Below are 27,555 nucleotides of genomic sequence, written 5' to 3'. Positions count from 1 at the left end.
GAGTTTATACATTTCTTCTAGATTTTCTAGTTTATTTGCATAGAGGTGTTTGTAGTATTCTCTGATGGTAGTTTGTATTTCTGTGGGATCGGTGGTGATATCCCCTTTATCATTTTTTAGTGCATCTATTTGATTCTTCTCTCTTTTCTTCTTTATTAGTCTTGCTAGCGGTCTATCAATTTTGTTGATCCTTTCAAAAAACCAGCTCTTGGATTCATTAATTTTTTGAAGGGTTTTTTGTGTCTCTATTTCCTTCAGTTCTGCTCTGATTTTAGTTATTTCTTGCCTTCTGCTAGCTTTTGAATGTGTTCGCTCTTGCTTTTCTAGTTCTTTTAATTGTGATGTTAGGGTGTCAATTTTGGCTCTTTCCTGCTTTCTCTTGTGGGCATTTAGTGCTATAAATTTCCCTTTACACACTGCTTTGAATGCATCCCAGAGATTCTGGTATGTTGTGTCTTTGTTCTCATTGGTTTCAAAGAACATCTTTATTTCTGCCTTCATTTCGTTATGTACCCAGTAGTCATTCAGGAGCAGGTTGTTCAGTTTCCATGTAGTTGAGCAGTTTTGAGTGAGTTTCTTAATCCTGAGTTCTAGTTTGATTGCACTGTGGTCTGAGAGACAGTTTGTTATAATTTCTGATCTTTTACATTTGCTGAGGAGAGCTTTACTTCCAACTATGTGGTCAGTTTTGGAATAGGTGAGGTGTGGTGCTGAAAAAAATGTATATTCTGTTGATTTGGGGTGGAGAGTTCTATAGATGTCTATTAGGTCCGCTTGGTGCAGAGCTGAGTTCAATTCCTGGGTATCCTTGTTAACTTTCTGTCTCGTTGATCTATATAATGTTGACAGTGGGGTGTTAAAATCTCCCATTATTATTGTGTGGGAGTCTAAGTCTCTTTGTAGGTCACTCAGGACTTGCTTTATGAATCTGGGTGCTCCTGTATTGGGTGCATATATATTTAGGATAGTTAGCTCTTCTTGTTGAATTGATCCCTTTACCATTATGTAATGGCCTTCTTTGTCTCTTTTGATCTTTGTTGGTTTAAAGTCTGTTTTATCAGAGACTAGGATTGCAACCCCTGCCTTTTTTTGTTTTCCATTTGCTTGGTAGCTCTTCCTCCATCCTTTTATTTTGAGCTTATGTGTGTCTCTGCATGTGAGATGGGTTTCCTGAATACAGCACACTGATGGGTCTTGACTCTTTATCCAATTTGCCAGTCTGTGTCTTTTAATTGGAGCATTTAGTCCATTTACATTTAAAGTTAATATTGTTATGTGTGAATTTGATCCTGTCATTATGATGTTAGCTGGTTATTTTGCGTGTTAGTTGATGCAGTTTCTTCCTAGCCTCGATGGTCTTTACAATTTGGCATGATTTTGCAGCAGCTGGTACCAGTTGTTCCTTTCCATGTTTAGTGCTTCCTTCAGGAGCTCTTTTAGGGCAGGCCTGGTGGTGACAAAATCTCTCAGCATTTGCTTGTCTGTAAAGGATTTTATTTCTCCTTCACTTATGAAGCTTAGTTTGGCTGGATATGAAATTCTGAGTTGAAAATTATTTTCTTTAAGAATGTTGAATATTGGCCCCCACTCTCTTCTGGCTTGTAGAGTTTCTGCCGAGAGATCTGCTGTTAGTCTGATGGGCTTCCCTTTGTGGGTAACCTGACCTTTCTCTCTGGCTGCTCTTAACATTTTTTCCTTCATTTCAACTTTGGTGAATCTGACAATTATGTGTCTTGGAGTTGCTCTTCTCGAGGAGTATCTTGGTGGCGTTATCTGTATTTCCTGAATCTGAATGTTGGCCTGCCTTGCTAGATTGGGGAAGTTCTCCTGGATAATATCCTGAAGACTGTTTTCCAACTTGGTTCCATTCTCCCCGTCACTTTCAGGTACACCAATCAGACGTAGATTTGGTCTTTTCACATAGTCCCATATTTCTTGGAGGCTTTGTTCACTTCTTTTTATTCTTTTTTCTCTAAACTTCCCTTCTCGCTTCATTTCATTCATTTCATCTTCCATCACTGATACCCTTTCTTCCAGTTGATCACATTGGCTCCTGAGGCTTCTGCATTCTTCACGTAGTTCTAGAGCCTTAGCTTTCAGCTCCGTCAGCTCCTTTAAGCACTTCTCTGTATTGGTTATTCTAGTTATACATTCGCTTAAATTTTTTTCAAAGTTTTCAACTTCTTTGTCTTTGGTTTGAATTTCCTCCTGTAGCTCAGAGTAGTTTGATCGTCTGAAGCCTTCTTCTCTCAACTTGTCAAAGTCATTCTCTGTCCATCTTTGTTCCGTTGCTGGTGAGGAACTGCATTCCTTTGGAGGAGGAGAGGCGCTCTGCTTTTTAGAGTTTCCAGTTTTTCTGCTCCGTTTTTTCCCCATCTTTGTGGTTTTATCTACTTTTGGTCTTTGATGATGGTGATGTACAGATGGGTTTTTGGTGTGGATGTCCTTTCTGTTTGTTAGTTTTCCTTCTAACAGACAGGACCCTCAGCTGCAAGTCTGTTGGAGTTTGCTAGAGGTCCACTCCAGACTCTGTTTGCCTGGGTATCAGCAGCAGTGGCTGCAGAACAGCGGATTTTCATGAACCGCGAATGTTGCTGTCTGATCATTCCTCTGGAAGTTTTGTCTCAGAGGAGTACCCGGCCATGTGAGGTGTCAGTCTGCCCCTACTGGGGGGTGCCTCCCAGTTAGGCTGCTCGGGTGTCAGGGGTCAGGGACCCACTTGAGGAGGCAGTCTGCCCGTTCTCAGATCTCCAGCTGCGTGCTGGGAGAACCACTGCTCTCTTCAAAGCTGTCAGACAGGGACATTTAAGTCTGCAGAGGTTACTGCTGTCTTTTTGTTTGTCCATGCCCTGCCCCCAGAGGTGGAGCCTACAGAGGCAGGCAGGCCTCCTTGAGTGTGGTGGGCTCCACCCCAGTTCGAGCTTCCCAGCTGCTTTGTTTACCTAAGCAAGCCTGGGCAATGGCGGGCGCCCCTCCCCCGGCCTCGCTGCTGCCTTGCAGTTTGATCTGAGACTGCTGTGCTAGCAATCAGCGAGACTCCGTGGGCGTAGGACCCTCCAAGCCAGGTGCGGGATATAATCTCCTGGTGTGCCATTTTTTAAGCCCATTGGAAAAGCGCAGTATTAGGGTGGGAGTGACCCGATTTTCCAGGTGCCGTCTGTCACCCCGTTCTTTGACTAGGAAAGGGAACTCCCTGACCCCTTGCGCTTCCTGAGTGAGGCAATGCCTCACCCTGCTTTGGCTCGCGCATGGTGCGCTGCACCTACTGTCCTGTGCCCACTGTCTGGCACTCCCTACTGAGATGAACCCAGTACCTCAGATGGAAATGCAGAAATCACCCGTCTTCTGCATCGCTCACACTGGGAGCTGTAGACCGGAGCTCTTCCTATTCGGCCATCTTGGCTCTTCCACCAAATTGAAATGAGTTTGTCTCATTTAAATATAGCTAGTTGGTGGAACCTGTGGAATATGTATTTTGAATTATTAGAATTTATAGTCTAATTTTTTATCCAACACTAATAGGCTGTACACTGCTAGGAAGAGGCTTGTGCCATTATTCTCCTGGAACACGGTGCCAATCCAAACATTTAGGGTATCTACAGCAACACTGCTCTCCATTAAGCTGTGTATAATAAGGGGACTTCACTGGCAGAAAAACTGCTTTCCCACCATGCAAATATTAAAGAACTAAACAAGGTACAGATCAATCAACTTTCTTTTCAAAATGTTTGTTTTAACATTGACATAGGTAAGAGTCAATTTTTCATATTTGGAACTCAAGTTTTCCTGAATGAAAATGTTTTGAAATAACTTAATTGTCTAAAATTTTATTTTAAATATTGATACTTTTAAAGAAGCATTAGAGGGCACAGCTATTTTAGTGCACTTATGGGAAGTATTTGTGAATTTGTTATGGTAAAACTTCTTCTTTTCAAGTATTTATTTCCTACCCCAGGTGTATTTTTTTTCTAATTAGTGTAAGAACATCACAGGAAAAAAATTGCCCTGGAAATAGGCTTTATCTAAAAACTCAAAACTAAAACAACTTACAATAAATGGAAGTCTTGCTGCTGCTGATGGTTTTCTAAAAAAATGGATGTATCTTTCATGGGCAAGGTTTAAGAGGGAAAAATAGGAAGGGAAAAGGAGAGCAATCAAAAACATGCAGGTCACTTGGAAATTAGGTAATGAGGGAAAATGCCAAGAAGAGGTTTTGTTTTTTAGTTTGTTGTTTTTCCAGTTTATGTATTGAGACAAAGCGCTCTTCAGCTTTGGGGTAATCATTTTTGGTTTGGTAAAAAGCTGACTGAAACTTGCCTAAAGATTAATTTTTAGAGGACTCTGAGGAAACCAGATTGGCAGTGAATATACAGTGATGAAGTGAGAAACACTTCAGCAAATGGTGGAACAAATTAGTAAATGACTTACTACTCATCCTGGCAAAAACAGCCACTTAGCTAAGAGTGTAAATTCTTCTTTCAAATCTAGAATATCTTGGTGGGAAGGTGGGAGATAAGCAGCTTATAAATAGCAAAATCAACTGGGATTTTGAGTTTACTTGTCCCTGTTATACCCACACCCAGGAAAATTAACTGGAGTTTTAATACATAACTCTATCTCATACTCTTCTCTCTGGCCACATCCCAAGCTAATAAAGGATATTGGCTGTGTGGGTGAGAGATGAAACTGAAGTGATTGTCTGCTGCAGTAATTCTCAGCTAGAATTGTACATTACAGTAACCTGGGGAAATTTTGTTAAAAGTCTACAAGTGTAGGCTTTCCCCTGAGGATTTTGATGTAATAGATCTAATAAGTTCTGAACATGTATGGTTAAAAATATTTTCTTGAAGCCATGCACAGTGGCATGTTCCTGTAGTCCAGCTACTCAGGAGGCTGAGGTGGGAGGATTGCTTGAGCCTAGGAGTTTTAGTCCAGCCCGAGGCAGGCAGATCACGAGGTCAGGAGATGGAGACCATCCTGGCTAACACGGTGAAACCCCATCTCTACTAAATATACATAATAAGACTCTTGTCTCTTACAACAACAAGAGAAAAAAAAAACAAAACCTCAGTGTTCGAATACACTCCTGATTAAGAAGCACAGAATAGATAAGTGCAGTATATAAATTCCCGTATCTCAAAGACATAAGAAATCTCTAAAAGAGTTGGCATTTGATAGGTGCTACTTTCTTCAAAGTTCTCTTTTCCAATAACATTAACCTGACTTATCTGTCTTTCTCTACGTTTGTGACTGGGAAGTGAAAGGAAGTATCATTGGCAATATCTCTCAGCTTACAGAATAACACCTTTTGCTTCCCACCGTGAATCATTCACTGCCATTCAGAAAGTTTTAACAATTTACTTGTGGGTAATCTTTCAATAAGTAGAGACTGACCCTTTCACAATTTCATGTTCCTTTGTCACCATTCAAGCGATTATGTGTCAACAAGTGTTCATTACAAGTGAGATTTTCTCAGTTAGATCAGTAGCAAATCTTGAACCTTTTTTTTTTTTCAGTTGCAGTTGTATTAGGGACTATCTCAGTATGTCTATTAAGTTTATAGAGCTTTGGCATTATCAGGATGTCAGTTTTAAACACTGAAATCCTTGAAGTCAGTGAGAATACAATAGGAATTCTTTTAATAATTTAGTTTCAGCATTCCTATGAACTAATTATCTATTTGGTTAACAATCTGGGAAAATTATATACACATAGATTGCAAATGAATAAATGTTGGGAAAATTCTTGAGGTGGGTATTATGAGTGTTAACAGCAATTTTTATTATGTATATATCAGGGCCTGAGTTTTTTTATTAAACATATGATACTAGAGAAAGAAAAAGTTCCACATGCAAATACTTGGTTTATACACAATCATTTAGCAACACATTCATAGCAAATATAAAAACACAAGGGCTATAGTCTAAATGTGGCATATAGATTTGTTCTTTGCCTCTTTGAATTGAGTCAACATGTAAACTTTAGTGGACTCATGCAGAAATCTGGACCTCAGGCTTAAGAATCAAATCTGGTGTCCCCTGAACCACATCACTGCTTGGTCTGCTGCGCAGAGGTTGCCCTGTGTAGGAGGCACATATTCTCCAGTTTGCTACTGTGCCCACCTGAGTACTTCACTTACTTAGGTAACCTCCTTCATCCTTATAAGTATTTGAGTTTACAACTCCTGTTTTATAGTATGTTTTCATAAAGATTTCAAGGTTTTCAAGACAGCATATATTGGTTCATAATATATAGTCTATAGTTTATGTAAGTCCCTCAATTATAGAGTTGAATTTTAGAATTCAGAAGTTTTTTAAACTCTTTTTTTATATCTATACCACAAATAGTCATCTGCTCATAAGAATGCCTAGAAGCCTTTTTAGGTTATTCCTGCTGAGAAGTGGATAGATTATGAGTATTGCAGACATTATATCTTTCTTCTCAGCAATGTCCCTTAAAAATGCAAGTGATGGCTGGGTGCGATGGCTCATGCCTGTAATCCCAGCACTTTGGGAGGCCGAGGCGGACAGATCACAAGGTCAGGAAATGGAGACCATCCTGGCTAACACGGTGAAACCCCATCTCTACTAAAAATACAAAAAATTAGCCAGGTGTGGTGGCAGGCACCTGCAGTTCCAGCTACTTGGGAGGCTGAGGCAGGAGAATGGCATGAACTCAGGAGGTGGAGCTTGCAGTGAGGGGAGATCATGCCACTGCACTCCAGCCTGGGTGACAGTGTGAGACCCCATTTCAAAAAAAAAAAAAAAGAAAAAAGAAAAAAAATGCAAGGGACTTACTGGCTTTTATTATGCTAGAAATAAGCCCTATACATCAGTATTAGAACTTTTTTTGATAAGCCATTGTATTTTTATTTCTGATTTATATTTTGCCTAAAGTAAAAAAATTATGTTAAATAGCAATTTAAATGGAAATCAATACAAATGGATTTAAAAAGTAAAGTTGCATTAGCATCCCAGGATTATTATAATTGAGAATAGAATTTCTTACTGAGCTTTGCTTTTTAATATTTGTTTTCAAAAATTTTTAACCAGTCTGTCTTACACAGAACATACTGAGCTTTCTAAGAGTTAAGATAAAAATCTATCCTCTTGTATTAGGAAAAAATCCCATGGACTATATAATAATAAGGAAAAGAAGTGCATTTGAAGCCAATCTCTCTTAATTCAGAGCTCATTTCCTTAGTGGCCCCTTTGGATCAGGAGTGCCTGACACTGGCATCCTGACACCATTGATAGAAGTAAATCAAGCAAGTTTGTGTCACCCAGAAGAAACCTCCGCTTGTACTGGGAAGCTCTGGCAACTGTATCCCTGAAACTCTAGTTCCTAAAATGTTAATGTTTGCCACAAAAAGTATTGTCAAATTGAGATTAGGCAAACTTCAAGGGATTTCTAGATTGTTGGCCATGTAATACAGTTTTGAAATTCTTCTCAAATGCAGATGATCATGGAATCTTTTTGTTGGGGTACAGTTCTTCTGGTAAAACAAATATTCTTTGAAATATAGTTTAAGAAACACTGCTCTAGAGATAATAATTTAGATCATTAATTTATTTTAAAAACAAAGCATTCACTACTATGTCTTAGGTTTTAGGGTTATAGACAAAAAAGATACAGCCATTACCCTCAATAAGCTCTTGGTTTCAGTGGGAAACAATGAAATAATTACAATGTACTGTGCTAAATGCTGAGACAGAAGCAAGGATTTTTGGGACTGGGAAAAAAGGGAGTTTTGGAGATGACCGAAGTTAATGTGGGGAGGCAGAGGAGGGGTGTTCACAAGGCAGTGTGTGGGAAAGCACAGAGGAGTGAAAAGGACGGGACTGCTTTGCATTTACTTTCTCTCTATATTGCATGTTTAAGTTCATAGCATCTTATGGAAGATTTTTAGTTCAGTTGAGAAATACATAATTTTGTGAATTATAAATTGTTTTTGCTTTTTACAGGAGGGAAACACTCCACTTTTGTTTGCTATAAATTCTGGGAGACAGCATATGGTGGAATTTTTATTGAAGAACCAGGCAAATATACATGCCGTTGACAATTTCAGAAGGTGCGATAGTTTTTGTTTTTGAGGTTTTTTCTAAAAACCTCAGTGTTCTAGAGTGGTAAGAGTCACTCAAGTCAGAAATGTTAATAAGATTAAACTTATAATTATTGGCATATAGTAAAAAATAACACGAATAATCAGTTAGGTAGAAAAGCAGTTATTTGGACTGAGTAACATAAAAAACAGTATATGGTAGGATTCATCTTCTCTTATAGACTGTTATTTGTAATTTGATGTTTTTGGTCCTGTAATCTTATATTAGCTAAAGGGGTTTTGTATTTTATTAATTTTATAAAGTGTAGACTTTAACTTTCAGTTTACAACTACTACTATTACCATTATCATTATTATTATTATTATTGTTGTTGTTGTTGTTGTTGTTGCTGTTGTTTTCAGTCTGCAGATAGCTCTTACTTATTTGATCCCTAGCTGACTTTGAATTACAATATATCAGACTAGGAAAGCAACGGGAAAATCTTCATCTAAATCTTTGCCTACTTTAGATAAGTGACCTCGGCACAGTTTCTTGGCCATCAAAGGACTATAAATTAGCAACTTGTATTATGTCATATCCCAACAGAACATGAAGCTTGCTTGTTGTCCCTGCCTTTTAGCCTTGGTGGTAATTTACCAAGATGAACACTTGAGCACCCAAGATGCTTATACACATAAGCTAGTACATGTAAATGGTTATTATGTCTATCCTGACAAGCAAGATATGAAATTGGTAAAGTGTATCCAATTTGCCAATTAAATATCTTTATTAAAGTTCTTGAGTGCTGTTATTTCTTTATTATTTTAGAACAGCCCTCATGCTTGCAGTACAGCATAGCTCATCAAGTATCATCAGCCTCCTCCTTCAACAAAATATAAATATCTTTTCTCAAGACATGTTTGGCCAAATGGCCGAGGATTATGCTGTTTGTTGTGATTTGAGAAGGTATGTGCTTATATTAAAAGACCGGTTAATACTAAATTAAGGTTTAAAATAATTGCAACTATTGCATCTTATATATTAGGTGACTTCATAATTTGTTTGATGTAGTTTGGAATGGCAACAAGTTAGTCCACTTTTTAGCCAGAAATCAAACAGAAATCTAGACTAGTTAGAAGTAGCAATGAGTGCAAGATTCTTTCCGGACTTTTAAAGACCTTTATCCCTAGGGATCTCAGTGTTGTTCATTTTATTCCAAGTATAACCCTTATATGTGAGATAGAAATAATGTCACATCTTTTACTTTTTCTTTCTTTCTTTCTTTCTTTTTTGTTTTTGAGACAACGTCTCACTATGTTACTCATGTTCCTGAGCTCAAGTGATTCTCCTCCCTCGGCCTCGCAAACTGCTAGCCACCATGCCTGGCCTGACTTTCCTAATTAGTTATTGGGTCTTGAAATGTCCACTTTAGCAGAAAATCTTGTATTATCCCCTGGGGCCATCTCCTATGCCTTCCTCCTTTGAATTTTTCAAAAAGCTAAGGGGTTCCCTAAGCCCAAGGAAGACAATCTTGCTTTACAAGTCAGAAGAAGGGGGGGAAAGGCCATTCTAATCATTCTGTTGTTTCCATTGATTCACTTGCTGTATTGCTGCCATTGTAACTGGTCCTGCAATCTGGTAATGATTGACTTTTGCCACCAGAATGCCCTTACTGATTCAGATCCATCACTCTACATGGTGACTCATACACAGAGTCCACAGCTACAGTGTTTTGTTTTGTTTTGTTTTTTTGAGACGGAGTCTTGCTCAGTCGCCCAGGCTGGAGTGCAGTGGCACAATCTCAGCTCACTGTAAGCTCCCCCTCCCGGGTTCATGCCATCCTCCTGCCTCAGCCTCCCAAGTAACTGGGACTACAGGCGCCCACCACCAACCCTGGCTAATTTTTTTTTTTGTATTTTTAGTAGAGACAGGGTTTCACCTTGTTAGCCAGGATGGTCTCAATCTCCTGACCTCATGATCCACCCATCTCGGCCTTCCGAAGTGCTGTGATTACAGGCGTGAGCCACTGCACCCAGCCCACAGCTACAGTGTTATTTAGTTCATGTACATAGGCTTAGCCATTGTTCCCAGCACCCTGCTCTGGCAGCGAGGCCTCCTGGCTCTACCCACACACATAGTGAGTAAATTGACCTTCCCCCAACATTAAAAATCTTATTTGTAGCCCACCTCTTGGCTAGGCTTAGCCTATACCTTCATGGTATGTTATCCTTTGAGACCAGTGTCCATTTTTTCTCTAGCAAATATTAATTGGGATTGTACTCAACAGTTAGGGATGTTCAAATAATGTTGGAAGAAGAGAGAAGAGGTCCCTTTGCCTTTTGTTATCACATCTGTACCTTGAGGCTTTTTTCTGACCTGTGTAGCAGCTTTTGTTAGATAGCAGAAGGTTCCACATTATCCTTCAATAGAGTAATGGGCACCAACTTGGAGTTGGCCCCTCAAGTAATGTGTTTCCATAATAATGAAAATCTCTCAGGCTACTTGCATCTCTACCTGAAGTTTTTAAAATATTTTAAAATTTTACCTCACAGAAGTCATTCAATACAATTCTCTGTATCTAAAGTAGGTAATTTGGATTTAACAGAGCTAAGCCTTACCCATGACTCATCAGTATCCATGTATAAAACAGGGCTTTATACTTGTTTCAGCAGCACATATTCTAAAATTGGATCAATACAGAACAGATAAGCATGCCTGCTGCCTAAGGAGGGCACGCAAATTCAGAAAGCATTCCACATGTTGCACAGTCCCCAGAAGGTCATTCGACTATTTGTTTACTAGCTTCTAGGAAACAATGTGAGTCAAACCAAAACAGGAGACACCTGAGATGGAAATTGTTATTATGATCATTATAAAAGTATTCATGTAAGGTGATCTGTGAAATGAGAACAGAGCTGAGTAGCACATGGGATGTTACATGCAAATATATTGTTAGTACATGACTTGGAAATGAGGAAACATCAACTTGCATCTCTTTCATGGAACTGAAAAACAATACAAGCAGGACTTTGTCTTGTATGTCAGTTGGAGAGGATCAAGAAGATGCAGCCTGTAACACAGACCTGCTGGCTCTGAGTTTGAGGAGGTAGAGAAGGAATGGTAGTTGTCCCAGCCGGGTTTTGACACCTATTAGTTTTCTGCCTTTGGTGTGATTGATGAGCTCAGTAATAGGGGACAATTAGGTTATATGTTTTAATGAGATAATAATATATATAAATTTAGTTACAAGTTATGAACTAGCTAAAATGCTCTGAACTACAAGCCACAATGAATAGAACTAATATAACAAAAATTAGCACATTCTCTGAAAACTGTAACATTCAAATATTAGAACTTATGGAAAAACACTCATCAGGTTTTATTTGAGATTCCAAAATGGTTTCAGCAATGCAGTTCAAGAATAAATTTTTCCATTGCTTTACTATTTCTCTGAACATTTAAACATGTTATCTCATCACATCCTCCTAACGACCTAGTGAAGTCAAGTAGTAAAATCTTTATTTTTTAGAAGAAGCCATGGAGCCTAAGAGAAGCAACTGGTCTGAAAACAAAATACCTATTGGTTACAGAGCGACGACTTACTCTGAATGCAGGACAGTTTCCAGGCTGTTAAGCTAGCTAACTAGAATTAATTTACTGAGCTATTCTTTTCTCAGTTTATGAGTACTTCCTGTTTTTCTTCTTTAATTAGAAGCTTAATAAGTTTATAGAGCTTAAAATTTTAAAGTGTATTGGACATTAGAGCTCTGATATTAGCTCTGATATTGTCTGAAATGCTTTAAGAATTTAATCTGTTTGGTAAAGATTTTTCGTATCACTGTTAAAATACTAATTTTATTTATTACATTTATTATGCATAGCATTCAACAATAAATTTTGGAACATAAAAATAAGATACTTAAAAATCATCTTTGAAATGACAATCAAGGTAAGACTTCTGATAATAAATTTCTGATTTCCCTTGGTGATCTTACTGATTTTAAAAAAGCAAAATTACAGGCCAGGCATTGTGGCTCATATGTGTAATCCCAGCACTTTGGGAGGCCAAGGTGGGTGGATCACCTGAGGTCAGGATTTTGAGACCAGCCTGGCTAACATGGTGAAACCCATGTCTACTCAAAATACAAAAATTAGCTGGGCGTCATGGCGGGCACCTGTAATCCCAGCTACTCGGGAGGCTGAGGCAGGAGAATCACTTGAACCCGGGAAGTGGAGGTTGCAGTGAGCTGAGATTGCACCACTGCACTCCAGCCTGGATGGAAAAGCAAGACTCTATCTCCAAAGAAAACAAAAAAAGTGAGATTACATATTTTTAATCATAAAAGAGCAGTTTAAAATATATATGTTTATATATAAATTTTTTTAATTTCTTTAGTTTAGAATTCAGAGTTATTTAAGAAGTTAGTTGTAGCTAATTCTCAGTCTCAAACAGTATTGTCTGAAAAAATTCATTTACCTACTTATGATCCCTGAAATTCTACATATTTTTGTATTAATATAAATAAGAAATTAGATTAAGTTAATATGTTGCATTTTCCTCTATAATTACATTGTTACAAATTGGACTTGTTATGCAAATGGATCTTCTATTTAATTTTTATAGTAAATGGTTTGCATTTAGTAAATAAATGTTAATTACAGTTGATTCTTGAATATTGTGGGGGTTAGGGACTCTGATCCCTGTGGAGTTGAAAATCTGAGTATAACTTTGACTTCTTCCAAACGTAACTACTAATAACCTACCATTGACTGGAAACTTTAGTGATAACATAAACAGTCAGTGAACATGTATTTGTATGTGTTGCATTATTACATACTATGCTTTTAGAATAAAGTAAGCTAGAGAAATGAAGCTGTTATAAAGAAAATCATAGAAAAGAAAAAATATACTTACTATTCATAAACATAAGTGAATCCTCCCAAAGGTCTTCATCTTTATCATCTTCAGGTTGATTAGGCTGAGGAGGAAGAAAATGGTTGGTTTTGCTGTCTCTGGGTTGCAGAAGCAGAAGAAAAATCTGCATATAAGTGGACCCTTGCAGTTCAAACTCTTGTTGTTCAAGAGTCAACTGCATTACACAGGAATTTGTGTCACTAAGAAAGTAACTGTCTTTAGAACTAGGAATTCAAAAATCCCTTTCTGATACCATAAACAAATGGCAATAAGAATCATAAAATGGAGCCAGTGTGCACCCATACAAATAGAAGATTATGTTTGAAAATACCTACTGAATGCAGAAGACAGAAAAGTAATTCCTTTCCAAGAAGCAGAAGTTATGTTATATATTCTTATACAAACAAGGTCTATTTTTAATTTATTCACCATAAGTTGGAACTTCATGAGATATAGTCACTTCTTAGAACAAGCTGTGTTTTTTTATGTGCTGGATAATTATCATAATAATAGTAATTTTATTGGAACAAAATAATCTGTTACCAGGCTGGGCGTGGTGGCTCATGTGTAATCCCAGCACATGGGAGGCCAAGGAAGGCAGATCACTTGAGGTCAGGAGTTTGAGACCAGCCTGGCCAACATGGTGAAACCCTATCTCTACTAAAAGTACAAAAATTAGCCAGGCATGGGAGTGGGCACCTGTATTCCCAACTACTCGGGAGGCTGAGGCAGGAGAATTGCTTGAACCCAGGAGGTGGAGGTTGCAGTGAGCCGAGAATGCACCACTGCACTTCAGCCTGGTTGACAGAGCAAGATTCCATCTAAAAAAAAAAAAAAAAAAAAAAAAAGTTACTCTGTTACCATTAGGCAAGAGATAATCATAATAAATATTCCAATAGCCAAACTCTAGGCTCAAAAAATTATAATAAAATTATAAAAATGGTTCACAATAACAAAAATATAACACCTAATGCATTGTACAATCTGAACTATATAAAGACACCTTTAATTTAGTACATATTTATCAAACCACTTCTATAAGTTAGGTTTGGCAAATTGCAGGAGAGAAAGATGGAATTGACATAGTTTTTGTCTTTAAGGTACTCATAATAGAATATAGATAACTATTTAATTTTTGTGTTTTTTCAACAGAATTTTTAAGAAAAATATTTTAATTCATTCAAATACTTGTCCACTTAAATAATAACTATCATGTATCTGTTATAGACTAAGTATTTTTCCAATGTTACGAAATGCATTTAAAAACTAGAGTTAGGAGATTGTTATTACTACTGTTATTTATTTTATTTATTACCTGAAATAGTGGTTACTGTGTGTCCAGTGTCATCTGGGAGCTTATAGTTATTTATTACATATGTATCATGTTCAGTATGTGCCAGGCATGTTTACGTTTGTGGTGATGAATGCAATCTTCTAAAATGTGGGTAGGATTTGGGGTAAGTGTGTAGAGTGAGTGGAACTTTGCCAAGTAAGGAGGCAGAGGGATGATGCTTGGCAGAAAGAGTATCTAACAAGCTTGCACGTTTGACAGAAGCAGCAGCCACGAAGAATGAAAGTTTTAAAACACAAGGAGCAAGTTCAAAATGTAGGACACCTGAGTGAACTTTGTAGCGTTTATGAGCAGTTCAAATTTACTAGTGCAAAAAAAAATATGGAGTGCTCGGTAATGAGGTGAAAATAGCTTATAGTTATTATTTATTATATATTTATTATGTTTAGTATATGTCAGTGAAGGCAAGCTTAGGAAAGACTTTGTTGTTGTTTTACCTGTGTCTAGAAACCAGTTCAATAAAAGACTTTTAATAGTATAGGAATGAGTAGATCTTATCCTGTAGGCCAGGGGAAACTTCTGAGGTAGAATGCTTTTGGCTGCAAATACTAGAAGACCTAACAGTGGCCAAAACCGTAAGAACCAGACTTTTTTTGGTTGTCGGGTGATATTATTGGATCCCACTTGTTCCTCTTTCAGCTATGCTGTTGGCAGTGTCTTGTTCATGTCTCCCTTCATGGTTGGCTACTTAGCAACAGCTCCAAACATCATGTTCTCACAAGACAGTATCTAAAGGCTGGAAGGGCTGCTTTTCTTCACATGTGTCTTAAATTGGGAGAAAACTTGCAGGGGACTTTTTGTAATTTTTTTTTTCCTTTGGGGACGTAGTCTCACTCTATCACCAGTCTGGAGTCCAGTGGCACGATCTCAGATCACTGCAGCCTCCACCTCCCAGGTTCAAGCAATTCTCCTGCATTAGCTTCCCGAGGAGCTGGGACAACAGGCACATGCGACCACACCCAGGTAATTTTTGTATTTTTAGTAGAGACGGGGTTTCACCATATTGGCCAGGATGGTCTCAGTCTCTTGACCTCTTGATCCACCTGCCTCGGCCTCCCACAGTGCTGGGATTACAGACATGAGCCACCGTGCTCAGCCCTTTCTGTAATATTTTATTAGCTGGGTCACACCACATGCTCATTCCTAAACCAGGCACTGGGAAAGCAAATGTAGTTATGTGATTAGCTTAGAATAATCACTTATCTTTTGAAGCTGAGGAGGGAGAGGTATTGGGATAATAAATACCCAAATAGATTTGTGATTCTCCAGCAAGAAACAATAAGGAACTGCTCTTGGGTAGGGAGCCAGCAGTGTTTGCTCTAGAAATTCATTGGAAAATTGTAAGCAGGGGAGGCATTAGATTCAATTTGAGATATAGGGCATTCTGTTGCGGGTATAAAGCAGGGATTGGCAAGCTGTTTCTGTAAAGGGCCAAATAGGAAATATTTTAGGCCATGTGGTCTCTCTCTCACTCTCTCTTTTTCAAGAATGATTTAAGCAGCTGAAGGCCATGTGGTCTCTGTTGTAGCTACTCAACCCTGGCATTGTAGTGTGAAAGCAGTCATAGGTAGCATGTCAGTGAATAGGCATGACTGTACTCTCATAAAACTTCATTGAGAAAAAACATATGGTAGGCAGGATTTGGCCTGTGGTCTGCAGTGTGCTGACTCATTATGTAGAGGGTAGATGGAGGATAGATGTCACCTAGGAGCATATAGTCATTATTTACTAGGTATTTATTATGTTCATTAGATGCCATTCACTTTTAAATTTGTGTTGATGAGTGCAAGCTTCTAAAAAAAATGGGTAGGATTTAGGGTAAGCATGCAGAGTAAGTGAAACTTTGCCAGGTAAGGAGGCAGAGGGATGATGTTTTCCAGAAGGAATATCTAAGAAGCTTGCATGTTTGACAGAAACAGCAGCTATGAAGCCTGCAAATTTGAAAAAAAGAAAAGAAGGTGCAAAAGGTAAGACACTTGAGTATCTCCACTCTTAACCATGTAAAGAGACTGGGAGACAAGGGAAGCTTCAGCCATAGTTAATGCTATAGTTTCCTTGTCACAAATCCATGGAGTACATGAGTCTATTACAAGGTTTTCACCCATCCATGATAAGATAAAATGATAGAGCTCCAGTTTATTCATTTGAAAATATTGGTGTTGCCGGGGATGGTGGCTCCTGCCTGTAATCTTGTCAGTGTTGGAGGCTGAGATAGAAGCATCCCTTGAGGCTTGGAGGTCCAGCAACCTGGGCAACATCACCAGACCTTGTGACTATTTTTTCAAAAACTGTAGCTGGATGTAGTGTTCTGCACCTCTGATCCCAGCTACTTGGGAGGCTGAAGCAGGAGAATTACTTGAGCCTAGAAGTTTGAGCCTGCAGTTAGCTATGATAGCAACATTACACTGTAGCCTGGGTGGCAGAGTGAGACCCCATCTCTAAGAAAAATCAAGTCAAATAAGATAAGATATGATCAAATAAAATGTTGGTCTTTTTCTTGCAATTATGCTTTTCTAATTTGTTTTGCTTTTTAAAAAAATTTAAGAAACGACAGTAATAGTTGATTTATATAAGGCTTTCAGAAACTGGCTTCATCTTCATCTGCAGCCCTTTCTCTGTCTGCCCCTTTTTCTGGCATTACTGAGCTGCTGGTGATGCCTCTGTCACCATCCTTCTCATGTAGATAAATACATACGCTCTGGGAGGCTTCTCTCCCTCTCTTGCCACTGCCTGGCATGTGTTATCATTGCTGCCCTCTGCCTCTTTTATTCTGGTGAACCTCACTGTCTAAGTCTCAGCTCAGGCATGATCTCTAGAAAAGCCATCCCTGACAGCTTTTATTCTCATTCTTTAAACCCCAGTGCCTACCACTTAGCAGGAACTCAATAAATATTTAGTAAAATAAAGACTCTATACAAAGATGATCGCTACGTCTAGCAACAAAGGGAATAGACATGCAAAGAGCTGATGTGCAGCTCAGATGGTGAAATGACACTAGAAAAATGGACAAAGTACTAAGGGAACCCCTAGGAAGGAGACACCTGTGTATGTGGAGAAAGATAGCCAGATTCAGGGAGGACTTCACATGGCATTTTGAGCCTTTTTTCCTTTTTTCTTTTTCTGTTTTTGGAAACAAGTTCTTACTCTGTCACCCAGGGTGGAGTGCAATGGCATGATCGAGACTTACTGCAAACTGAAACTCCTGGGCTTAAGGGATCCTCTTGCCTCAACCTCTTGAGTAGCTGGGACTACAGGCACACACCACCATCCCTGGCAAATTTTCTATAGAGTCAGGGTTTCACTATAGTCTCCAGGCTGGTCCTAAACTCCTGGCTTCAAGCAGTTATCCCACCTGGACCTTCCAAAGTGCTGGGATTACAGGTGTGAGCTACTGTACCCAGCCTGCATTCTGAGTCTTAAAACACAAAAATAAATTTGTCAGAATAGTAGAGGAAAAAATTTCAGATATAAAAAACAGGGTGTACACTATAAAGATGTAACGGTAACAAAAATTTTGCAAATTATTAGTAAATAACAACTTACTTAGCATGTTGTTAAAAAGATACTATTATGAAGTAGAGAATAGTAAAGTGTTACTTTATATGTTTTTACTGTATTTTTAAATTTTGTTTTGTTTCCAGCAGTTTTTTTTTTATATTGGGTGGAATAATTTTTGGATGACCCTGAGACTTTTGCGTGGCTTGAACCTGCTGATATCTAGTGTCTCCCCAAGTGGTTTGTTAAAGTTTTAGATAATTGGAAGTGTTTCTTAAAAATGTAAATATTCCAGTAAACATTAAGCTTCATTTAAACTCTCAATTTATAAAAGTATATGTTGTTTTGTATCAATTTTTATAAAGATGATAGTCTTTATTTTAAGTCATTCATTTTAACTAAACATATGGATTTGTCAGCAGAACACAACTTAAAAGTGGCTTCAGAGGAAAAGCAAGAAAGGCTTGAAAGGAGTGAAAATAAACAGCCACAGGTATGTAACAATTTAAATTTCTGGTTTAATATTGGTTTGTTTGTTTGTTTTTCTTTAATAACATAGCATAGTCCAAATGAAGTGACCTTTTAGACTATCCTTTTAGAATCCAACAGAGCATAATTTCATACTGAATTTAAAACATTTTAGCCTGTTATAAAATTTAAAATATTCTTATAGTCTGTAGTAACTCATAGCTATCTGTACCCTTGGAATTGAGGCCAGAAATTTCCAGAACTCTCTTTGCTCTTTTATTTTTATAATCTTCTTCATGATAAAGAAGGTAACATCAAAAATTGAGTTGTATTACTAAGCAAGAGAAATTATGAACAATTGAACAGTGATGGCCACTGAGTTCACCTCATGTTAAAGGAGTCATCATTCCCAGTAGTTCAAACTTTGCAGTTTTATGTTGCCGGTCACCAGTGCTGAGGTTAAAGGCTTCATCTGTTTTTTGGTTTCTGGTTGCCTTCGGTGTCTATGTTCAGGGAGAGGATGGGGTCATAAAAGCAACCCAACTGCCTATTGAGAGAATTATGCCTTCCAGAATGGGACTTTGGTGTCAGTGTACAAACAATAACTTTCTTGTTGTTTACATAAATAGAAAATGCTATTAAAAATTTTAACCCACTGTCACTAGTGGAGCTTAGAATATATTAGACCTGGATATACGCAGATAACCTATCTAGATAACACCATCATATTACAGTATAACATTTGAAGTAGAATCTAAAAATTTTCTTTTCTTCCTGATTGGTATTCATTTTGGCTTCGAATAATTTAACATTTGCCTAATCTTTAGTTAATCCTCAGAAATATGAATTCACTGTAGGGGTTCACTATTTAGGGTATGCTGAGGTAAAAATCTTTTCAAGAGAGAAAGCCTTTAGAATACTACATATCATCTGTGAACCCATTTCTGTCAGATTTAATTGATAATGAATTAAGTTTACTCCAAACAAACAGAGTTAAGCTTCCTGGTTCATGTTTTTCTCCTATATTAAGCCAAGGCAAATTATTTCTTACTTCTTAGTTATAATCTAGTAACTTAGGGGTAGTAAAACATAGATTAAGTTTCACAGTTCAATTTTAATTATTTTCTATTTTTTTCTTTGTTCATACTTAATTTAGAATAAAATTAATTTTAAAACATGCACCCTGTCAGAAAAGACATCTGAGAAACAAAAGAAGCAAATTAATTTTCTACTTTTGGACCTGCAAAAAAATGCCTCAAGAACCAGAACTGAGTAAGAATTGTAATAAAGAGGATATATCTGTATATTCGGGACTTTCTTTAAAATTCATTACAATGCTGGGTGCAGTGGCTCACACCTGTAATCCTAGCACTTTGGGAGGCTGAGGCGGGTGGATCACCTGAGGTTGGGAGTTCAAGACCAGCCTGACCAATATGGAGAAACCCTGTCTCTACTAAAAATACAAAATTAGCCAGGTGTGGTGGTGCATGCCTGTAATCCCAGCTACTCAGGAGACTGAGGCAGGAGAATTGCTTGAACCTGGGAGGCAGAGGTTGTGTTGAGCCAAGATCATGCCATTGCACTCCAGCTGAGCAACAAGAGTGAAAGTCCATCTCAAAAAAAAAAAAAAAAAAAAAAAATTTCATTGCAAAAAAGTTCAACTGAAGATTGGTGAAAGTTTTGAAAAATCCAGAATTACTGTTTGTCCTGAGGAAGAGCTCTTACATTGTAACTTTGAAGAGAGACAAACTTAAAGGGAGTGCCCCATAATCTGATGAATCCTATCCCTGATGGTGAGGAAGCAGATGCACCTGGAGTGTCTAACTCTGTGGTATTCTAGGCATTGCCTGAACAGAAGGAGCCCATCTCACTCAGGTCTTGTCGTTGCATTTATACTCTGGGTCCCTCCAACACACTTGCCAGTCATCTTCTAAGCTTTATTCAAATGAAAATAGATCAGACTGTAAAAATTATAACAAAGCAGACATGTAGCCTTTTTCTCACAGAGATGAAGAAGAAAGAGAATTGTTGTAATGATACAGAAATTGAAAAATTAAGGAACCCAGTAGTTATGGCTGAAATGAAAAAAGACCAAGAGTTTGATATGCAAATACAAGAAAATATAACCCAAAATACCACAGATTGGAAATTAGTCATTAGACATTGGCCTCAGTCTGGAGATCCAAAAAGTCTTTTTGATTTGTGGTTTGCTCACTCCAAAGAATGGAAGCATGTGATACAAATAGAAAGCTACAGTATTTCTGCGGTTACAGACACTTACAAAAACCGAAAACCAATACAGCACTTGTTCCACAAGCCATATGGAACTTAGAAGCTCTTCTAAAGCTTAGAAGGTGTTTGGCAAGTGTGTTTCAGGGACCCACATATGACAGTCCCACTGCTAATATCTATAAAAGCATGAAACCTGAATTTAAAAATGTGAGTTATTCTCCACCACATAGTGACAGAACATCAAAAGCATATCTAGAAGAAGACTTACAGCAAGATATGCAAAGGCTTAAGAATGAGATGGGCTTGTTACAAGTAGAGTTCCTGGCTTTGAAGAAAAAATTTCAACTATAAAAAGAAAGCAGTTCCCTTGCTGCTTCTCTTATTATAAGTTATCTGATTCGTTCTGGTTTTCTACTGAAGAAAATCTCATGTGTATAGTTACAGTGGGGTTACCTAAATGTGTAATTATGTGTCAAAGTAGATTAATGCTGCTATCTAAATGACGGTTCTGGAAAACATTCTTATAATCTTTGCTCATTCATCAACCTAAGTCTCACTGTGAGTCTTCCAGGTGGCATATGGGCTGGGAAAATTATTTAGCCATATACCATGTGACCTTCTGAACCAGATAAGCATAAGGGAAATTGCTAAAGAAATAATGTCTAGATTCTTTTTTCTAAATTCATTTGAAGATGAATTACATTTATTTAAATGACAAAATGGTAATACAATGGGAGGGAAGCAATGACTGAGAAGAGACATGAAAATGTATCTGACCTTGAGAGTTGCGACAAATATTCCCAGCCAAACAAGTCTGTTTAATGTGCCTTCATGCATGCAAGTTTATCTGTTTGACTCAAACTGTTTAAACTTATACTTCCATCATGGCCACTTTAAATGTTTTTGGAAACAAATATATATACTTTCATATATTTAAGAAAATCACCACTCTCCAATGTTTCGTTGAATCAGACTTTTACATGATGTTGTTTAATAAAATATGGTAGGATTTAGCATGTATGATTTTATCATATAAGTAGCATAACTCCTCAGCCAAAAATTTAGCATTTGACTCTATAGTAGAAGGCTGAGTTCTGTACATTTTGTTCTAAAGATAGACAAAAATCTAGAGATTTTCCTCTTTCAAAGTAAAAGCAGATGAGGCTCCCCACCACCCTCTGAGCCATTAAATTGCTTTGCCAAAGTCACACTTTTAACTTATTTGACAAATTTGATGTATTTATCTGGTAATTTATGTAATTCAGCAATATGTAATTGTATCTTCCCTTTTGATGCCATGAAATACTAGGTAATGCCACCTTAGGAGCTTTGGATGAGTTACTTAATATTTCTTGGTTTTACTTCCATTATCAAGTAGATAATGGGGCTAGAGTGGACAACTCTACTGTATATCTTCCAGCTATAAACTTTTGTGGTAATTGAATGTAAACTTGAGGAACATCTCATTTTCCAGGATTCTGCACTAGCAACTCAGCAGTTTCACTCGGCTCCTTGTGTTGTGGCAAACTTTGGTTCCTCTATTTCAGTGAGCGCCTTCACTTTTTTGGTATCCCAGGATCCAAAGGAAAAAATAAGCTTAGTTCAGAAAAGGGAAAGCTTTTCTGTTTCTGAAGACCCACAAGGTCACATCCTCTCAATCTGGCTATTCCATGGAGAATCCAGGTGACAAAGGCAGAAGACACATTTTATGCCTGTGTCTTTTTGTTACTCTGTTTTTGTGTTGATATATTCACACCATAGAAGTAACTGTGATTTGATGGAGAACTAGAAGTAGAGTCAGAAGCCCAGAGAAAAATCCTGCAGCTTGCTTATATATTTATTCTATTGTCAAATCACAATAGAATATGATCAGGGAAACAGAACTTTTAAAACTTTGAGAGATTTTATCTGTCCAAATAGATGTGGAGGTAAAGCTCTTACTATAGGGTGGTGTCTGGGTTAGATATCAGAGTATAAATGCAATTTTCTTTTTCCAAGATTTTAATTTAGTCAAATTTTTTAACAACTTCATGCTTTGAGTTTGTTGTGATTCAGAGAAAGCCTTTTCCAATTCTGATATTCTTAAAAATTCTCTAGAGTGTGTGTGTGTGTGTGTGTGTGTGTGTGTGTGTGTATTTTATAGATTCATTGACTTCAAATAAATTTTTGAACTTTTTGAAATGTATGTTCTCTAAGGTTTAAGGTTTTGCTTTAACTTTTTCTCCAGTTGGATATCCACTTACAGCAACTTTTAATTGCATGAATGTACAGGTTGTTCTTTCACTTCAGAAATAACCATCATATGTTGTTTTACTGAGTGCTAGCTAAACATTTCTTTTGTTTTATTTAGGATTCTCAAAGTTATGGAAAAAAGAAGGATGTGATGTATGGAAATTATATGTTGAAGAGAGACATTGCCATGCTCAAACAGGAATTATACGCAATAAAAAATGACAGTCTCAGAAAGGAAAAAGAATATATTCATGAAATTAAAAGTATTACAGAAATAAATGCTAACTTTGAAAAGAGTGTAAGACTCAATGAAGAAATGATAACAAAAACAATGGCCCAGTATTCACAAGAGTTCAATGATCTGAAAGCTGAGAATTCAAGGCTGAATTCAAAATTGGAGAAAGAAAAACACAACAAAGAAAGACTAGAAGCTGAAGTCAAATCCTTCCATTCTAGCCTGGCCACTGCTATAAATGAGTACAATGAAATTTTGGAAAGAAAAGACCTAGAACTAGTTTTACAGACAGCAGATGATGTTTCTGGACAAGAAAAAATGGATTCTGATATTTCTCAACTAACAGATAAGAATGAGTTGCTTACTAAACAACTTTCTAAAGCTCGGGTGAAGTTCAGTACCTTAAAAGCTAAGCTGCATGAGACAAGAGATGCTCTCAGGGAAAAGACATTGGCTTTAGAAAGTGTACAGCTGGACCTAAAGCAAGCACAGCATCAAATAAAGGAAATGAAGGAGATGCATCCAAATGAGGAAGCTAAGGAGAGTCAATCCACTTGAAACAGAACTCTTTAGAGGAGAGAATATGTCAACATGAACTCAAAAATCTCTTGCTTGAACAACAACTAGAGGATGCTCATAAGGAAGGCAATAATGAAGAGATAGTCATTAATATACAACGAGGCTGTCGAGAATGGAAAGGAAGATCTTCTAGAAGAAAAAAATATGGAATTAATGAATGAATGTAATTATTTAAAAGAAAAACTTTCAGTATGAAAAAGAAGAAGCAGAAGGAGAAGGAAGTATGAAGAAAACTATTTATAACCTTCTGGAAAGAAAATTTAAACATTTCATTCTGGCTATATGTTGAACCTAGTTCAATATAAAAATAAATAGATTAAAATGTGTTTACCATACTTTATAATTCCATTTACATGAATCATCCAGGAAATACAGGTATAGGGACAGAAAGAAGATTAATGTTTGTGTAGCCCTGGGGCTGGAAGTGGGTCGTGACTGCTAATGGGCATGAGGGATTGTCCTGGAGTGATGAAAATGTTCTAAAGTTGAATTGTAGAGATGGTTGCACAACACAGTAAATTTACTAAAAATCTTTGAACTGTTTGTTAAAACAGATAAATTCTATAAATCATATTTCAACAAAGCTGTTTTAATAAAAATCATATTTCAACGAAGCTGTTTTAATAAACCAAAAAAAGGGTTTACTGTATCAGCTTGGAAACATACTTTGTTTCCAGGAAATAAAAGGTGGAGCTGACAGATGCTTTCCTTTGAGTAAAGACGTTATGTCACCTATGAAATTTTAGTAGATACAGAGCATTGTTGATAAGGTATGTATTCTTATACTACTGAAATAATAAATGTAATGTCTTTATGTTGCCACATTTTAAGACCGTAATGAAGAGGGTAAGTGGAAATGCTTGTACCTGAAATGTATATTTTGAAATTAAGATTCAATTAAGTAAGCCGCTTTGACACTTAATTCTAGATTTCCCCGATGAACTGAAGTGTGTTGCAGTGTCTTGTGATGCTTTTCCTTCAGTGGCTCTCTCTTTTATGTATTTTAGTTGGTATAACTTTGTTTTGATTCATACCAATGTGACTTAAGTCTGAAAATATGTCAGTCTCACATTATGTATTTTTCTGACCACTTAGTATTTTAAAGACTTCTACTTGTTATAAAATCCAATTTGGAATAAATGTGGTAAATTTTAGCAAAAGATCTTTGATGTAATGTTTCCACTGGTAGGTATTTATAATTTACTGTGAATATTTTTATGAATAATTAGCTCATAATTTACATTTTAAGTCTCAATGACTATCATTTGGATATAACTTTGTCCAGTACAAAGATACTTGTAGCTGTCTGTGATTTATGAGTTTGACATTGAATCCCCATTTTCAGACTAATGAGGGGCGGCAGAGTTCACGGAGAGTGGGAATGAAGTGAGTACAGGACAGAGTTGTAGGAGCTGAGGTCAGGGAGGGAGGTAGAGGCCATGTTACCTAGGGACTTGAAGGCCGTTGGAATTTTACTTTTATTCTGAGATAGGAATCTGTTGGAAGGATTTCAACAGGCGACAGAATATGTGAGGAACTCAGGTTGAGTTGAGGGTCTAAGGTGAATGAATAGCGGGCTGATTCAATCTGTCATGTAAGAGAATATGATTTGGCGGGAAGATAACGCCTTCTATGTCCCTCACTGAATTCAGTAGTAAAGAAGAAAGTGTACATATAAGGGAAAGAAAGTGAATCTGTGTGTGTGGTAATAATTTTCAAAGTATGTATGCTAGAGTGAAATATTATTAACATAATTTAATAATAAGGTACTTTATAAAATTGGTAACAAAAATATTTTGTCAGGTGATTGTAAGACAACTTCAAGAAGAACTGGCTGATCACCTTAAACAATTTTCAGTGTCAGAGTCTCCACTGGAAGGTACATCATATTGTCATATTAATTTGGATGAGACACGGGCTTCAAAGAAGAAATTATTTCAAGTAGAAAGTCAAGTATGTATGGAATTTAACATGTAGACAGTTAATCTGTAGCTGGTTGAATAATATAAAGTGTTTTAGGATACTAATTTCAGTGGACAGCTTGATTTTGTATTTTCATTATAATTGATCATTATCATTTTATTATCTTTATAACGTACTTTTTCAACTCTGGCTCTTGTTCTGCCATTTTGAAAAATAGTTGTATATGTTTTCTCTTACAGTATCTACTCTTGGGAAAGTTGAGAATGATACATCATTCCTCACAGAAAATTGACTTTTTTTCTGTTAAACAGTATTTTTAGATAATTTCCTTAATGCCTTGGTAAGGCAAGCCAGATTAAGTCAGAAGAGAATGTTTAATGGAATATTCCAGAAAGTTGTCTTATTTCTTCACTTTTGTGAATGGACATAGAAGCTGTGCCTATTCATTTTATGGATTCTAGGTTAACTTGTACAGAAAGGCCATCATACTGTTCTTTGAAATGCACACGTTTTAGGTTAATTTACAAACTACTTGAAAAGTTAGGCATTGCCTTCATCTTCCTTTCATTTAAAATATACTGTAATGGCGTAGAAATACTCAGATCTAATAGAGTATGTACATCCAAAATAGAGAGCTCAGAAAATTATCTGGATCCTACCATGGGATTTTAAAAACAGTTTCACTGAGAGATAATTCACATGCCAGACAGTTCAACCATTTAAAATGTACAACTCAGTGTCTGTTAGTATATTCACAGTGTTGTGTGGTCATCAGCACAATCAATGCTAGAACATTTTCACCACTCTGAAAAGCAACCCCACATCTCTTAGCCATGACTGCAACCCCACTCCATGTCTCTCCACCTACCCCAGTTGTAGGCAACCACCATCCACTTTTGTCTCCATAGATTTGCATGGTCTGCATATTTTATATACATAGAGTCATACAATATGAAGTCCTTTCTGACTGGGTCTTTCACTTAGCAGAATGTTTACAGAATTTTATCCATGTTTTAGCACATAACAGTAGTTTATTCCTTCTTATTGTCAAGTAATAGTCTATTTCATGGCTACAGCAGTTTTCCATTCATTCATCAGCTGATGGACCTTTAGGTTGTTTCCACTTTTTGGCTATTATGAAAACAGCTGTTGCAAACATTCATTTACAGGTTATTGTATGGACATATGTTTTTAATTCCCTGCTATTGGACTTTATCCTCAGAGTTAACTGGGCAGATGTCAGCACCAGTTTTTCCCATGCTGTCCTTCCTGCCTTCTCAGTTCCTGCGCATCTAGCCTCATTCATTCAGACCTGGCAGGCAATTTCCTCTTCATGAAGATTTCTCTGACTGTTCTCTCACTGACTTTACAGCTAAGCACTTGTTGCCCAGTCTGCAGAACAACTTAGCCCTTAATTTGACATGGCTTTTATTTTTTAATGGAAGATAATTTTGTCTTAACATAAATTTGCTTAAAGGGAAAATAATATATGACATGCATGTCACCTATCCTTGTATAAATTGAAAATATTTTAGCTTGGCAGCTTTCAGCATAGAACAAAATATACCATACCAATTATTTCTTCTTTGAGACATTAACACAGTAAATCTTTTACTCTAAGTGTATTTTTAGCAATTAAATATGAAACTAAAACCAATTAGTCTAATAGAGGAGAATTGTTCAATCAAATGCTCATGTTTTTCTCGGTATGAAAAAAGAATCTAAATTTGCCTTCCTTCACTATGTAGCCAAACTGTATTTCTGGGTGGTTGCCGGTTTGTCAGCTGAACAGTTCTGGCTGCAGCTTGTCTGATGAAGGATAGCACAGCCCCTTAATCTGAGTGCTCAGGAGAGTACTCGTGAAGGCAGTGCCACAGCAACAGCTGCTGGGAGGGGATTCAGAAGACTTGATTTAGCAATAGAGTCCAGGGTTTTCAGCTCCGTGGCTCAGCCTGCCTCTGCTGGTCATGTCGGTTATGTACTACTCAATCCAGGAGGTGCTGTTTACATTGTAGTACATACATGACTGTTGCCCACTGAGTCACACAGAGAGAAAAGCTATAAATTATATGCTTCCCATTTG

At 37.2% G+C, this 27,555-nt stretch overlaps 1 non-coding gene and 1 pseudogene across 1 annotated transcript; both read left to right on the top strand.

Moving 5' to 3' along the window:
• LOC129044322 (ankyrin repeat domain-containing protein 18A-like) overlaps positions 1 to 27,555 on the top strand; it is a 57,931-nt pseudogene that overhangs the window by 7,320 nt on the left and 23,056 nt on the right.
• On the top strand, positions 10,703 to 10,805 carry LOC129044769 (U6 spliceosomal RNA). The gene has a single exon (XR_008504767.1). It is a non-coding gene; the product is annotated as a U6 spliceosomal RNA (small nuclear RNA).

The sequence above is a fragment of the Pongo pygmaeus genome, chromosome 13, assembly GCF_028885625.2.
Source record: "Pongo pygmaeus isolate AG05252 chromosome 13, NHGRI_mPonPyg2-v2.0_pri, whole genome shotgun sequence".
NCBI classification, from domain to species: Eukaryota; Metazoa; Chordata; class Mammalia; order Primates; family Hominidae; genus Pongo; species Pongo pygmaeus.
The sequence above is the reverse complement of the archived record's forward strand: the minus strand, read 5'-3'. Positions and strand labels throughout refer to the sequence as shown.